Below are 17774 nucleotides of genomic sequence, written 5' to 3' on the forward strand. Positions count from 1 at the left end.
TTAAGGGCACAGCTAATTAAGTTATAACGCGAAAGCGTTGAAGGACGCCGGAGTTGCCCTTGTGAGCGAAACATAACGAGGATGGCGCTGGAAGCTGGCAGCAGACATTACCGAGCACTGACCCGACGTAGGGTTGCCTGATGCTACCTTCGTCACCAGTTGCCAACTAGGGCCTCTCGTTTTACATGTGAGGGTGACATCTGAATCAGCCTGCCAGGACCCTCGGATTCAAGTTACCCCAAGTGCACACAGGCACTTTTATACGGGTTGGTTAAAGTGGGGCTTTATATATGTGGTGGTAGCGTATACGCTATCGAATTATACCCTTAAAGGCGAAGCTTAAGTGCCTCCAAAATTTATTAGTTCAATGAAGAAGCATTGAACAGAGTAACATAGGCTGCTCTAAGTTTACATGAGTAAATATAGGTTGGTCGCAATGATAGGACACACTATGGTACCATGGTGCCACCATCTGCTGAAACCTAACTTTCTTGATCAATTTAAAATGTAAGTTCCTGCTTAAACCGCCGTTTTTGCCCTTGTTATTGCCAAGAGGTTACCAGAATATGCGAATATTTTTATTGATTCACAAGTGAAATGTTACCAAATTTTGGAGCACGGTTTTATTGCGAGTTTGTTCATGTGGATGCCTGAGGTGGCGTCCGCAACTTTCCCATGTATGATACGTTTGTTTAGCAAGATGCACTGTCATCAGGTGGTGGAAATGAAAGGTACCTCCTGTATTATGTCTCGAATATTTCTTCATTTATATGCTGCCTGAGATATTGATGTAGTTCATTTACGGCGCTGGATAAGGTGTTGTCTGCTTTCGTTTGCTTTCGTTTGGTTTGTGGGGTTTTAACTTCCGAAAGTGACTTAGGCTATGACAGACGCCGTGGTGGAGGGCTTCGGAAATTTCTACCACATGGGGTTCTTTAACGTGCACTGACATCGCACAGCACACGGGCGCCTTGCTGTTCGCCTCCATCGAAAAGAGGCCGCCGAGACCGGGATTCGATCCCGCATCCTCGGACGCAGTAGTCTAGCGTCCTAACCACTGCGTCATCTCGGCAGGGTGTTGTACCTGTATCGGCTGGCATGAGATAACAGGGGAATAACGTTGACTAGCAACCTAGTTACCTCATTTCCAATGAACAACGTTTAACAATTACACTTGAGTCTAGTTGCAATTAGTGATTGTATGCGCTCATTACTATTAGCCACGTAATTTTCCATTATTTCGAAAGGGCCTTTATTCTTGAGGCTGTGGCTCAAGAATTGTTGCCTATCTCGCGCTAGATTTAAGTAGACTCCCCAGAGCAATCAATCAGTGTCGTTAATTTCTCTGTCCTGTGTGCGCTGCGGTGCTCGCTGCTAATTAATGCTCCAGGCCAGGCGGGACAGAGGCAGTGACTTGGCACTTGCGCCCTTCAGTGAGTGTGCTGGAAGCTGTGGGTAACGGGTCCAGGCTGTGCCAAGATTCCAGTTTAGCGACATTTCATCTATGTGTGTGTGTGTGTGTGTGTGTGTGTGTGTGTGTGTGTGTGTGTGTGTGTGTGTGTGTGTGTGTGTGTGTGTGTGTGTGTGTGTGTGTGTGTGTGTGTGTGTGTGTGTGTGTGTGTGATAGAGAGAGAAAGAGAGAGAGAGAGAGAGAGAGAGAGAGAGAGAGAGAGAGAGAGAGAGAGAGAGAGAGAGAGAGAGAGAGAGAGCGAGCGAGTTGAAGAGTGAAATTCTTGCGCATACCCAGGAAGTGTCGACCATGTATGACTGATAGAGTTCGAAGTAGTTTGCACGCGTAAAGATTCGGGTAAGAGTCTTTTTGGCCAAGTGATTTCCCTTCTTGGGGTGATATATATAGTTTCTGGAAAATTGGTTCCGTGCACTTTATTTCTAAGTGATCGGTCATCAGGGTGGGTTCTCTTGCGACGCTGAGGACTTCCTTCTAGCGTTCCCGTACTGTTTGTTTTGGGCTCTTAGTTTCACCACTGTAAATCGCGCCGCAGGAAGTAATTTTACATACAAAGTCTCGACCTATTTCTTTTGGTGACTAGGCTGGAGGAACAAATAAGGCAAGGCACCAATCTCTTCCTAATCGGAGAACGTTTTTTTTTTTTGTTTTCTTTTTCTTTTTCAAAGGAGAGGGTGGTGATGTCGCTAGCCCACGGGACGTATGGAAAAGTAACATTATTCTATTACGGCTGTTGAGTGATTCATCGAATTCTGTCGTGTTTTTTGGAGTGAATGGTTTACCGAAGAAAATTATAGTTTTCTATAAGTTACCAAAACCACCATGCAGGCAATACTGTCCGTACGTATTAAACCCAATATGCACCGAATAAGAATGAGAATAGCCATGGTGCATTTTGCGGAGAATTTAGGAAATTCCTAGATCATAAATAACTGACATTCTACAAAAATGTTTCTGGCATTTCGAACCAACAAAATCATCACAAGGAAAGGGCCTTTTAAAGCCTGAAAGCACCGAATAAATCATAGATGCGTCCATTGTAAAACTAGAATTTTTCCTGCAAAGCTTCATCGTGGTTATTTCTTCGAGCTCAAAATCGTCTTTATCACTTTGTGATGCGAGGTGCGATCATTCATCGAGAATGATCGGAGCTGCACACAGACGTACACACAGATGCTTATACGTTGTTCTTGATTGACGCTGACGCCCATGGGCGCTTATCTCGAATGTTTATTATGAGCTTTAAACATATTAGGGTTGATATAGGCAGATATTCTAGGCCACGATGCCCGCCCAGCCCACTCTCTACTATCGCGGCCATCAAGTTGTTGTTGCTTTCTCTGTGGGTTCAAGTCATCCCAGTCAAGGCGTTAGTTTGCAAGACTTTTGCTGCATTCCTCCTTACAGAATTGCAATAACTCACAACCTGACAATATTCGGAATATGAGTTCATATTTTAAGGCGAAAGTCTTTAATGGCTCATGCTGTCATGGACAAAATATGTCCTGCTTTTTCAGCGGCTCTGATTGACTTGCAGGGCCATATGGCAATCAATGATCAATTACTAATAATGAATAATTAAGTAATAATTGCATATCAACGAATAACAAGTAATTCATTAATTAGCGAAATAAATTTTAATGAATGATTTATTAGATTACGTAAATAATTACCTACTTAATGATTATTTATTACTTTCTGCTGAATAAATATTAAATAATTAATTTCTAATTAGTGCCATCCTAAGTGCCAGCATAATGCGGCACTTAGGCTTTCGCCTTTCACTACTTTAGTCGCTAAAGTCCCTCGCAATTTTTGACTCGGTCCTATAACGTATATTAATGCACTGTTTTGTGCTTTATGACTTTGTTCAGTGTAAACGATCAGGTGTGTGTTGATACAGGGACGTGCGCTACGGGTCGTGTGCTAGTTCTGTGTTGATGTTTTTCACGAATTCTCGGTGTCTGTCGCGCGTCCTGCTCTTTCCGTTTCGCCGAACTGCTAAATTCTGTGCCCTGCGTTTGGCCAACGTTGCTTAGTGCACTATTTTTATATGCCTTTCCGAGAAGCCCCCCAGGAGCCTTAATTTACTACCCTCAATAAGGGTAACAGGAAGGTCATTATAGAGAGCACCGACTACGTCACCCTGCTGATGCGGCAGTATTATAAGTCTTTCTTGACCTTGTTGAAAGGGGCATTTATTTGGATGCGAGGCTGTAAAGGACAAGCAGATTGCTCGGCGGACTTTTCGATACATCAATTGTCGAGCATATCTTTCGCGCTTCATCTGGAATCAAGTCATTACGTTTAGTTAACTATAACCAACAGTCTGATTTGTTATTACGTCGAGAGATACCGGCTGTCACCCAGGAATGGAGCAGTGTGCACAAACCAAAGAAATCAGAAAATACAATACTATGAAATAAAGCCAGAAATAATTTCATAGCAACGCCAGTCAACAAAGCAGTTGATAAAAGAAAAATTAACCTCTATATATGACCGGACATCAAGAATTTTAGTATAATAACACATTTTATTTATAATATTGATTTTGCTTCAAAAAAGCAGAATAATCATTTTACTGGGGAAACTCCATTTTCAGCACAGTGATTTGAGTCGTCCTTGAAAGTGAGACAACGGGCAAAGCATGCTTTCGAACACATGCGGTGAAGCTGAAAACATTTTGCGTCTACTCTGTTACATTTCTCATCATCCGTGGCGGCTTTATTGTCACACAGTGAAAACACTATTTTTTTTTCATATTGAATCACGATGTAATCGTTGTCGCCGAATGTTCTGCCTGTTTCCGCATATGTTTGGAAGCAAAACACACACCAAGCAACCCAGGAAAGGATAAGGGACTGTCGGACTTGGCGCTTGTTTGTGCTGTGTGCTCCTCCGCGCTTTATCCTCGTCCTGCTTCGCGCCGCTGAAATTGATACCTTGAACTTATTTAGACGACGAATGCAAACGTTTATGCAATAAAGTTTCAGAGTTAAAGCTTAACTAAACAATGTCCTATATTTAGAACACCGCTATATATCTGCCTAGGTGGATAACGTTTCAACTGGCTGAAACATGATGAGAAAAAAAAGGAGGGAAGGGGGGGGGGGGGGGGGGGCAGACTGAGAGAGACAGCAAACAGTGAGTTAAAGGTTCATTTATTAACAGAGCAGATACCGACAATAAACGCTTCATGGTGAACTTATGCCTGCAAGCTAAGCTTATTATTGGCTCTTGTATTATGCAACGAATGCACGGGAAACAACGTTGGGGAAAATGCTCAAAATTTACACTCAACTGCGAATACCACGGTTCTGTGGTGTGCTTCTGCGGGTTTAGCCGCGTATGTTGATTTACCGCTACACTGCCTGATTTTTTTTTTTTTCTCGTGCTGAATATGAAGGGCAGGGTTTCGTGTCTCAAAGGCTGTGAACTTCACCGAAGAAGAGGATGCGGTTGTAGCTTTTGTCTCTGATGTAGAACAAAAACGGATGATTTACGACGAACTTGATAGGCGGCACAGAGGGACCCATATGCGACACAGTGCCGCCCTTCACACTTGTCGCGGCCGACGCGACAGTCCCACCTTCGTTCACCTCCACGGCCGCCTTGTGGACGGCGTCCGAGAGGCGAATCGGGTCGCTCTCGCTAATGCCAGTGAAGTTGGCACCGCCTCCAAAAACGCCGGTCAGTCCTAATGCTTTCATAGTGGGCACCAGCCGATACCGGAGGTTCATGTCGAACTTAGGTAGACTGAGCGCGACGTACCTGGAGTTCAACTTTCGGCTGACGTCTTCTAGAACGGCAAAGGACAGACCGTCCCTGAGCGCTGCGAGCCCGGTCGGCTTGTCCGGAAGCATGACCACCATGCTGAACCTGTCTGCACTGTACGGTATCTCCACGGCTCGCGCGTTAAGGGCGTCTACAGGGGTGTAAGGAAAGAACCTTGTGATGTGCATCGCCGGCTTGCTTACTTCCGTAGTGCCCAGGTTCCAGAAGGGTTTGTTTTGGGTTCCCGCCGGATCGAACTTGGTCAGCCAGGTCGCTTTGAAGTAGATGGCGTTGACGATTAATAGAATCGTGTCCGGCAGCTCACTCTCAGTCACGATGCTGTCGATCTTTCGCCGTGTCTTCTCGCGTACCCAGGAGTTTACCTCAGCGGCGACTTTACGAGCCTCGTTATCGAAATCCACTGACCTGAACTCTGCGCCGAAGACGTCGCGCAGCTGCTCCCTGTAGCTTGGGAGGAACTGGAAGCCGTGTTTTGCCAAGACTATGTTGGCCACTTCCAGAGTCACATTCGGCAAGGAATTCAGCTCCAGCAGGTTCTTATACGCCGGCAAGACCCTCGCTTTCTCCGTGAGGCCGACCCCGGTGTGTCCGAGCACTGATGCGAGTTCAGCTTCCGTATTTCCCTTGGCTCCGGCATAAAGCATAGCGAACGCAGCGGCGATACTCGTTGGTGAGAAGAAGACGTTAGACGAGCTTTTCTGTGTCGCCAGATGCTTCAGGAGCTTTACAGCGAAGTGGTTGTGAGCTTTGGCAAGTTGTGCATCGTCGGACTTTGCCGAGACCAGCGCGAGCACAACGAAAAGACCCAACTTTGCGAGCATGGCAGGTGTGTTCTGAACGCTCGATGTCGCAGACGGCTCTTTTAAAGCTTCGACGTGGAAGCCTGTCTTCTTTTTTTTTTTTTTTTTTGTTTCCGCACCTATTTTTACGCCTTCGCTGTGGCCGCCGTGGAGAAAAGTCTCGTATTGTACCGCTACCCACACACAATGCTGGGCAGAGTTTGTAGACGACTACCATTTGATGTGCATCTAATTTATTTTCTTCTGCCGAAGAGCACAATTTATTTCTATCTGCTCCAATGAAGCTGATAAATTTCTTAAAAATGCGCATGTATAATGCATATTATTGTGCAGGTGTAAATGTCACTATTCTGCTCTGCAAGTATAAAGCTTAATTTTTTTTAACATTTATCTCTTTTTATTCATTACATAAAAAAGATACATCGGTACGCTCTGCGAATATGAATTGCGCAACAATATACATGGCATGTCCATGAAAGAGCATAATGATCAGACAATAAGGAAAACAACGCTTCTTAAATTTCAATCTTAGGGTTAAATATATTACTGCGAAAAAGAGGCCGCCAACATATGTATCAAATTGCTCAGTATTTCTGTTGGGTAGCAAAGTTTGAAACATTGAAGGCTAAAAAGGCGCCCATTTGGAAGCCGGATCAGTTGTTTCCTTCACACAGTTTAGAACATTTTGTCGCTGCGTCTGGTACTGTCTCGAAAATGATCTTTTTCTACATAACGAAATTTAAAAATGGCTTCTGTATTTGATATGAAATACAGGCGGCGTCATTGAATAAATATGCGATGCAGGAAAGGTAGGTCAAACACCTTTAAACGCATGTTATAGGACGTTAATATTTCTAACCGCGCTGCCTATTGCCAAAGTTTAACAACGGGACTCACCCACGGAGATGACACCATGAGTTTCACAATATACTATTGTCACTCAATGGAAACTAAGGAAGTTGATCGGTTAGTTTAGTTAATTATTCATTGTACTCTCTAGCTCTAACATCTAGATGTCCGTCTTGCCGAACAATCTACCTAGGTAGACCCATAAGTAGCATCTTTTCATTGTTTCTAAACGTTCTAAAATTTCTAATATACGGTCGCACGCGAGCTGATGCAGTCTCTATTGTGAAAAAGACATGTCCTTAGAACAAGCACGGGTAATCCATTCGCGCCGACTTACTCGAGTATATTCGTGGGAGTTCTAGAATCCAATATACTAAATTCATTTCAGGAAAAGCCACTTATATACCTTCGCTATATTGACGATACTTTCATAATATGGCAGTAGGATCAGAATAACTCCAGTCGTTCATCTCGCATCTTAATAATCATCACACTAGCTTTAAATTCACTTGTCGGTCGTCGCATATAAAAGTCGACTTTCTCGACACCAAGGTGTCAGTGTAAAATGGAAAACGTAAGACTTCCTTGTACAGGAAGCCAACGGATAAGCAACAATACCTATATTTTACGAGTCATCATCTGAGACATTGTAAGCAAGAAATATTTCTAGGACAGGCGACGTACGGCTTAGAAGATAATGTCGCGATGATAATGACTACCTAAACGAAGTACGTTCATCGAAAGCCACACTAATCCAGAGGAACTATCCCGGTAGCTCCCTTAATATGGCCCTCGAAAAAGGAAGCACTTTAAACCGCAACGATGTGCTCACGAAACGACCAACGGCCAACACTGAACGCCAGCCTTCTTTTGTAACTAACTACTAAAATGCCCTTCCAAGCATAAAAAAATATTCTGCTGAAATACCATTCCATGCTAACGTGTAGGGAATGTCTGAAGAAAATATTTCCTGAGGCACCAAGGGTAACATACAAACGTAAAGCAAACCTCAGATATATTCTAGTGCATTCTAAACTCGACAACAAGCATCCAACACAACCACACCCTTGCCCTCCACCTAGATGTAAGACGTGGAGTCACAAAAAGACACCATGGTTAAAAATAATGCAAGCGATTTCGCTTTTCACGTAAAATCAGTCTTTAAATGCACATCTTCAAACGTTGTCTACCTTCTAGAATGCTCCTTCTGTCATAAACAGTACATCGGAGAGACAGGGCAACCAATGAACATAAGGCTTTATGGACATCGGGCAGACACAGGCAAAACCCTCCCGAAAGCAGTTTCCCAGCATTTCAATCAGAAAGACCATAAATTCCAAGAAATTATATTATATATTCTCCAGTCAGGCTTTAAATCTGCAAGGGACCGAAAATATAGAGAGTCATATCTAATTCATAAACTTAGAACATTAGAACCAGCAGGAATAAATATATCTAAAGGAACGTTAGAATCCCTTAAGTATATTCCCTCTGAATCATAACTAGTCGGAAAAACAATCCCACATAGCATTAAATGTATACAGTTTATTCACAACACATCTACACTCTATTCCCCTTCGCAATAGCATAAGCTGTATATGTTTATCCAAACACATTTCCTCCTTATCACTTGTTGCTTGAGTTTGTCCTGGAATATTTTTCCTTTTTTTTTTTTGCATGTCAGCTGTGGTTCACTGTGCGGTTATTACCCTGTTACTTTGTATTCCCCCCCTCCCCCCACCTACCTTTGCAAGAAAGTTTTAAGCATTGTGCCTTTTAGATATATTCCTTATTAGGGATCTTTGCAAAGCTTGTCCTTTTGTAAGGTGTATCTTCACCAAACCCGCTTAAGTGATGACTAGTCATCTACCTGGTATTGTAGTTTTTCATGATACTGCCTCTTTTACTTCTTTTTGCAGGCCACAGAATCCCTGGTTACAGGCTGAGAAATACATACTGAAGAATTGTTTTTTCACTTCATGACCTACTTTCTTTTCACCCATCCTCCCCTCCACACTCCTCCACACTCCTTCACCTACTTTCTTCTCACCCACTTTCCCCTCCCCAGCTTTTCTTCTTCGGAAGCAAAAGCGTATTTAAACCCCTGCCAGTGATGATCGCTTTGGCTAGACGAAGACAAGTCTGCTTGTCGAAGCGTTGGCTGGACCTGCGAACTGAGGCGTACCCCTTTACCCTTGTTCAGTGCTACTTCATCCGTGCAAACCATCTTCTTCCTCTCGTTCTACATGTCCTGTGCAAGTAATTCACCTGTGCCACTTTCAGGGGTGTACAAGATGTCTGCATCTGCAGAAATCGCAGCAGTAATGCAAAAATTTACTTTGTAACTAGAGCTACACTGGGCTAACAGTCGAGCATTTCGCGATTGCCGGTAGCGGCCAGTTGTGTGCATGCGCCGTTACCATGGCAACCAGAGAGGAGCGGCAGGAGCGCCAGGTGCGGCGTGCGCTTCGCCGTCGCCGCAGCCTCCGCCAGCTCCACCGTCGGAGCTGCGCGTGACGTCCCGCAGATGATCAGTTGTGCGCATGCGCCGATACCATTGTAACCAGAGATGCCCCACAGGGGCATCGCGCGCTTCGTCGCCGTCTTGCCGCACGCCACTCTATCGCCCGAACCGCGCGTTGCATGCGCAGCATTTTGGAGATGAAATAGGCGGATGTATAACAACTAGGGTGCCTCCTATCCCAACGTTTCACATGGATGCAGAGATGGAGAGTTCAGCGGCTGGTAAACGGCAGTATAGACAAGAGAAGATTAATTCGTCCAATCCTGAGGTTGTCACCTGGCACTTGGCTACTTAACAAAGAGAGAATGAGCGTAATAAGGCGAAGAGAGCAGCAGAGACGCTCGAACAGAGAGAGGAACGGCTTGCCAAACGGAATGCCAGACGGCCAAGAGTAAAAGACAGAATTGCTAAACATACAGTGACCAACACAAGCCCAGCCAGGGAAACGTACCTCTCACTACGTATATCCTTGCATAGCCGAGCTAAACCACGGCCAATTTTTCTTGGGTGCAATCCAATATGTTGGCGCTGGTCAAAGCTATATACTCAGTCTCTTGCGATATGATGAATGCGCAGCGAAAAATAATTTATACAATATGATCTTCTGCTTCAAGCTTCTGGCCAGTAACATACGAGATTTGTGTTTGCCGTTTGCATTTTGGGCATGTGGTTATTAGCTTCAGTATACACTTCGAAACATCTTCTGTGTTACTCACTTAACGCAGCCCAGGGTGTTAGTGTTTTTTCCGGTCGCGTAGTTCATTATAATTTCGTATGTGATAGTATTGTACGAGGCATTCACCTTGAACAACACGATTAAGACGGTTTAACGTAACATCGTTACAAGGAAAACTTGTTCGAAAAACCGTCCACTCCGGGCATTTATTCTAATCAATTTTCTGGTGAGCTAGACCAAATTCTGAGTGTGACTCGGGTCAATATCCAGTGTAATTGGATGCGGTTGCAATAGAACCGCATCCAATTACACTGGATATCAATTTTGGCACAGGTTCGTCATCGTGAATTTTCCGGTGTCCCAGGCCAATTGGGTCAAGGGACATGTCCACCACATTAAATGGCAGTGGTCACTGTGCTCTCGGGTGGACATGGTACACAATACTACACTTTGGTTTAACTCAAAGACACGCTGTAGCTGTGCCAGGCCAACAAGCTCCATCCAAGGTCGCGTATCACACCCCACTCGGGTTTTACGTCTTTGGTAGTAAGTCGTCCTTTCGTACTAAAAAACAAGATGTCTGACAACGTCAGGGGTGGTAAACAAAGGTATTGATCATAGGAGAATAAAGGTGTAACTATTGAATGCGCGATGCAGCCAGTAATAGAGATAATTAATGGTGGTGATGTCAAGTGGTTATGGCCAAAACCGTTCCCATCCAACATGAGTGTAGCGAACTGGCCCTAGTAGAAAATCTTTCAAAAAGAACTCCGGCAGTTGTGAAGCTTTTCAGTGCAAAGCTTCTCTCAGAAGAAACCGGAATGAATGTTTAAACTGCAAACACACAAACACACACACACACACACACACACACACACACACACACACACACACACACACACACACACACACACACACACACACACACACACACACACACACACACACACGCACGCACGCACGCACGCACACACACACACACACACACACACACACACACACACACGCACACACGCACGCACGCACGCACGCACACACACACACACACACACACACACACACACACACACACACACACACACACACACACACACACACACACACACACACACACACACACACACACACACACACACACACACACACACACACACACACACACACACACACACACACACACACACACACACACACACGCACGCACGCACGCACGAATCTCAAACGACAAGAGGCAGAGGACAGGAGAGGAAGGGTAGGCTTTCGCCACTCTCCTCATAAAAGACATCTAAGAATCGACCTTATAATTTTTTAACATGCGCTGACATTGCTGAGCACACAGACACCTTTGCGTTTCGCCGCTATGTAGCATTGTTTTAACCACTGAGCCATCGCGGCAGGCCAACTCAGATAAATGACGTGACTTACTTTCGCTGGTCTCGTTGTAATTGACGCGAGCCGTTCTTGCATACTGTGTGATTTCAGTGCAGGTTAGAGACCCCAGGTGATCAAATTTATACCGCCGTCCTCCACTACAGCTCCTCTTTTTTATTTCACTCTGGCCTTCCCCCATTCCCTCACGGCGCGGTTCAGGTGGTCATTGAGAAGAGTGACGGATCCTGTGCATTTCCTTTTATAAATCAATTTATTTGTAATTAAGTGACGTGCAGGCGGGAGACAAGGTCATAACCAGCGGGTCTCAACTGTGAGAAGCGGCCGGCGCCGTTGGCTTTTTTTTTTCTCTCCCGTTCAGCATTTCATTTAGAGCGTCAGTTCCACTGGTTCATTTCCGAGTTTCGCGTAACGTTGGACCTAGTACATTTCGCATTCCATAGATGGCGCCAAGTACTCATTCGCCACATGTTGTTTCATCTGGTGCTGTGAAATAAATATGGTCGTCTTCATCAAGTTCCAACACGAAAACACGCTCGCGCTGTAGTACCTAGAACATAATGGGGAGTATATTATAGGCATAGTGCCCAAAATATACTCGCCATTATGTTCTAAAAAGAAAGATAAAAGAAGGAGCACCGCAGATGGAACTTGATCTGCCTTGATCATCATCGCCTTCATGAAGTTTCATCCGCGACGCTCGTTTTAGCCTAGGTAAATATGCCGTACACATTCGCCATCGTGCTAAAGACAACAACACAGCCCCGCCAGACCAATACCTGCCAGACAGGCTGCCGAGACAATTGAACAACGAGACGTGAGGCTGGCCCGTTGCCGAGCAGTTTACTAAGCGCGGATGCGAGACGAGGTCGTAACGATAGCAGCGACTGCAGTGGTGGCGAATGATTAAAGCTGGTCAAATTTGTTCAAATATAGTTGAACTTCTGCACGAACGTCTGCACAACGAGGATGAATGCATAACACGCGACCTCGGTTATAACGAACATGCATACATTCCACGTTATCTCGATTATAACGAACCATTAAGTTAAGTTATAACGAACATGCATTCATAAAACGTGATTTCTGATACAAAGAATATCTGAGCTCGGTTATAACGAAGATGCGTACATCTTACTCATAACCGAGGTCAATTAATGGCCGATATCCAAGTTCGGCAGCGTCAAGGTGCTTATTGTTTTTTTTTTCTATGCCGTTTATTTGACCGGATAAAAACTGTCGTGTTGCTAAGAGTAGCGCGTACTAAAGGTCAATATCTTTCCTCCTTTTAAATTCGTGTGAACACATACGAGTGCACTTTGCATTGTACAAAATGTGCCGCAGCGACCGCGTTTCAATGGGCCAGGCGACCATATTTTAATGCGTAAGCATTGTCTGTTTGAGGTTCGGTGTCCCCAAATGTTGTGCACAGGATTTCGTCGGAGCCGAACTAGCTACCAAAGAACGAATGATTTTACTCGATATAGGATGAAAACATCTCGCTTGAGAAATCCTATCGGTAAAATTGAATGATTAAGTAACTAACTATAGCCAAAACGTCAGTCGCAATAGCTAGACAGAATAGTGGCGACGTCCGGCTGTGACGTAACATTTCCGGTTACGTGATGTGTGATAAGGTCACGGGACGTGTGGCAAGGATCATGTGACCAGAAGTGTGACGTGTCTGCATGTGTGTCACGTGACCGGAAGTTGGGCGTTTGAGAAAAAAAAAAGGAATAAAATGAGTAAAATTGATCAGAAAATAGAGATTTAGCATACCGTGATCCGCGATCCGCCACCGCGACCCTCTACCGCTCGTGGGCGGGGCGCACAAGCTGATTGGTTCCGATGCGGCAGGTCAATGCGCCGATATCAAGTATGTGGCGCCATCTAGTGGCATCAAAGTGATCTGAGCATGCGAAATAGAACACGCGGTGGCGGATCACGGTAGCGGATCGCGGATCACGGTGTGCTAAATCTCTCTAATGGGTAGAGTGCCGTTTAATCTATGGAGAGAAAAATATTCCTAGAGCACTGCACAATCTGCATTGGTACATTGTGCTCCCTTTGTTCTACAGCCAGCGTCCCGTTGAACGCATCAAAGTTCGCTGGCGTTCTATAATTGATTTACAGGAAAGGAACGGCGCAGTATCTGCCACGCGCAATCTTGCTGACGCATCTCGCGGACGAATCTCGCCTATGCGAGATTTTCACCATGAGCCTAAAACGTCTTTCACCTTAAAATATAAAGCATGCTCAACTTACTACACAATGTCGTCAATGGCGCAGCTGCCATCATAATTACCGCAGTGTGAAATCTCAACAAGGGACTCTCGATATACCGTGTGCAGCAGCTCAGGCTTACACATTTCTCCAGTGAAGATTCTGCAGTGCTATCGGCACTTTTTTCGGGGCCCTCTTCTGCGGCATCTCCCATCCTCATTTTACTTCCACCTCGCTCGCTACTGTCACAGTTGGGGTTATGCTTTAGGGAGAAGTAAGGCAGTTACTATGTCATTTCCTTTCCCCCGAAATCATGTACCCTTATCGAGCTTATCGCGGCGGTTGGTTGTTTCAAAGCTGCGCTAAAAACGGGCTTGCATTTCTATGTAATATACGCGTCATATTATAATGATGGCTATCTCTCAACTGCTTCTCTCCCTTGCCGTCACACAACTGTGCATGGCACATGAAATTTCGTAAAAAATGGAATCTTTCGAAGCTGTCGGCCCGCCGTTATGTCAACAGACAAAGGACACGTATTTTGAGGAATCATCTAATGCATCTCAGTCTGGTGCGTGTGTTTTATTCATGACTAAAGTTCTTTTACCTTGCTACCAAGCGTGAGTTTATGTTGACTGGAAGCAAAAATGCGTACAAAGAAAGGTGCAAAGAAAGTCTTGGACGCCTGTGAATGCGAACAATAGCGCTTCAATTTCGCAGAGGATCGAATTTTTATGTTATGTCTGCAGGGACGGATAGCTGCTGGCTTACAAAGGAATGCATTAAAAAAAGGGATCCTACACGGGAAGATCGTTTTGTTGCTTTTACACTGCCATCGCACTAATGATGGCAGTTATTGATTTGGCACCATTATTTCTATTTTATTTTACGCGCTTTTTACCTTTCATAGCGCTGCACATTGAGGGGCTTTCGTCAGGAGAAAGAACTCTGATATTCACCCGCTGAAAACAAGATGATGTCATATGATCCTCATTCATATGGGAGATGCAGGTCGAGCGTTTCTTCCTTTCGTGTAATGGTCCACCTGGGTTCACATTATTCGGGACAGCTTTGCAGCGGGCACAGTCACGAGGACAAAGGGCAACACGCCGTGATGTAGTAGAGTGCGAACTAGCCGGAAGTTTTTGTCTTACAACTTAGCATTTTCTTCGTGCTTCCCAGTAAATAGCAATGACGTGAACGCATAGCCAGGAATGATGACGTTATATGTATAAGTGTTGCCACCATTTTTATTGGTGCCGGGGCTTCGTCATCATCAAGTTCATGTGGGCCCTGATGACATGCTTGTGAAGATTTGTATTTCTATGAGGCAAATCGTGGAAACTACGGAGTCAAAAACGTCTAATCTTACTTGCCACTCTCATTAAATGTTTTGGTTCAATGAAGAAGCAAACGTAGCAAGCATATTCAAAAGTTTTGATTTACAAATAAGAGGTTATCTTATTTTGCAGCACGGTTTCATTGTGAGTGTGTTTACGGGATTGCCAGAGGTTTGCCAGCTACCCTTGCCATGTATGAACTATGTTTGTAAAGCAAGACAAACTGATATCAGGCGGGAACATCAGATGCAGTAGTATGTGTCAAATATTTGTTCGAAGTTCATGCTCCCTCATATGTCGATTTTGTAGGTGCACAATGCTGGATAAGGTATTGTTTTGTTGCATTTATCATGTGGTTTTGAGAATACTTGTTTTGACACCAACAAATTGCAATACTATTTTTGCTAAAGATTCCAATCGTACTGCCAAAACTTTTTATGGTCTGGCCTTTTTAAGCTCCCTTTCTGAATAATTTAATGCATTCGCCATCGCTTTGAAGCCATCTTAGCTGCTCTATTGGTTAACCAGCTAAATTATCGTTCGTTGCCTATATTTTAGCTTTGTATCAGGTTATTTTCAGTTACTACATTGGAGATTCTCCAGCTTTGAGAGGGAATGAGATGTTTAACAATACCAATGTGTTGTGATACATTTACACGTTATATTTACCACATGCTGCATACAAACCCGCCACAATGAGCTTTTCAATAACAGGCTTTTTGAGATACGAAGAACACTTCTATAGCATTATTTCGCCGGTGTCGACTTCTATTGACAGTAGGGGAATACAGTTAACCAGTAATCTCGTTAGATAATTTCGAATGAATGACTTTTAACTACTATAGGTACTTATTTGTAATTAGGAATTGTAGCCGGGCATTATTAGGAGCCATGTAATCTTTATAATTTCTAAAACGCTAACCATGACAAAGCTACTTTTCAAATTCCCTACTTATCCTATGGCCTCTATACACGTCGATGACATCAGTCTGTACACGACTTCTGGCAATCTAGGCAATATAGAACACTCCAGGCTAGAGGCAGCATATCCCTCAAGGCTTAGCTTCCAACCTCACAAAATGACAACTACTCTTACTTCGTCCACCAAAATCTAGGACGGACCTAGAGCACATCCATCGCCCTCCCTCACTCAAAGAAGGAACTTTCCACGCAGGCACGCACCCAAATTCAAGAGGTGCGGATATTAGGAATCCTCCAGCAAATGACAGGAGTAGAGTCCCACTCACCAAATTAACAGCCTGCATCCATAAAAATGAATGTTTCATTCGAAGAACTGCAGATCGTCACATAATCATAAGGGAGCATGATCGATGCCTCATGTCGGCATTTGTTATCAGTCATATAGTCTACAGTCTCCCTTGGTGTTATATGTCACGCACAGAAGAAATAGAAAGTACGCTAATCAGGCAGTTGTAAAAAATCCCTCTCAATCTTCGGAGAGATCACTCGCAAAGAACGTCTTCCCTTAACAGACTATAGACACCAAATTTTGGTGGCACTTTTCTTCTTGTTATGATGCGTAAGTGATTCCTGTATATCTATCCGGACGCAGTTTTCACCTACGAACGCTAAATAATTATTCTTGAATTTTCTTCCCTCACCAGTTTCGGTTTTGGCAGCCGAGAGATGGCTGCGATGTCACAATCATATCCTCATGAGCAGCATAAAAAATAGCGATAAAATCACTCATTCTTCACATGTAGTGATTACTGTTCTTGAGGCAGGGTGGCTTTATTATTGTAGTGAATTCAAATGACCCAGCAATGTAACTGTGACGTCACAATCATCGCTCAGCTGTTGAAACCGAAACTGAAAAGGGTGAGAAAAGAAATTCGAATATAAATAAGTAATGTCCTAGGCATCATTGCAAACACGCATCCAAAATTTAGGTGTCTATACTACTTTAAGGGAAATTCCCATTACCCTCGATTACCCAACACAGGTGTATCACACATCACATATAGACCAGCTTTCTCCATTCCCACAGGGCGAAGCGTTCTCTAAAGGTCTCGCCTAAACCTGACGAATCATCTTCGACCCACTCCATTCCCTAAGGTCCTTTCAGCAACTCCTCACAGTTCGCCCTATGTCAAAGAACATCGCACCCAATTCACCGCCAAGCAAGACTCATAACATGCGCTCAGGCTCTTTAGAGATATGGTAGCTAACGTAGGAAAGGAATCTACATCCATGCAGCCTAATACCCCACCTTCTCAGCATACTCTATTATCGTCGTCTCCTACAATCTGCCGCTGAAAACAGCAAGATCTGTCGAAACCAACATCTGGCTCGAGGAGGAAGAAGCTGCCATAGCGGTCGCAACCACTTCCACCACCACCACACTGATTTTCAGTGACTCCAAAACTACTATGTGAAACTTTGCCAATTGGCAAGCTCACGAAATTGAAACCAAAATTCCAACTTCTGTTCAATACAACACACATCACATCCGCTCAAGTAGGACGCTTGAGCAACTAAGCCGCTCATAACAACGATAGAGTATACGTCAACCCAGTACGACAGGCAGACGAGCTGGAAGTCCATGTGACAAAATGTTAACATAACAAGGAATCTCTCTTGCTCTTAAAAGACAGCGACTCCAATATCCCCCAGCTCACAAATCGTTTACCTAACCAGACCAAGTGGCATGGCGTAAGCTATAGTTCCGTATCTTTCTCGCCCCTGCACA

At 44.3% G+C, this 17774-nt stretch overlaps 1 pseudogene; it reads right to left on the minus strand.

The window, feature by feature from the left end:
- Positions 1-4890: 4890 nt before the first annotated feature.
- On the minus strand, positions 4891-6084 carry LOC146191012 (iripin-2 pseudogene; annotated as a pseudogene).
- Positions 6085-17774: the final 11690 nt, after the last annotated feature.

This window comes from Amblyomma maculatum, chromosome 4, assembly GCF_055883805.1.
Source record: "Amblyomma maculatum isolate TAMU_Amacu chromosome 4, ASM5588380v1, whole genome shotgun sequence".
Lineage (NCBI taxonomy): Eukaryota > Metazoa > Arthropoda > Arachnida > Ixodida > Ixodidae > Amblyomma > Amblyomma maculatum.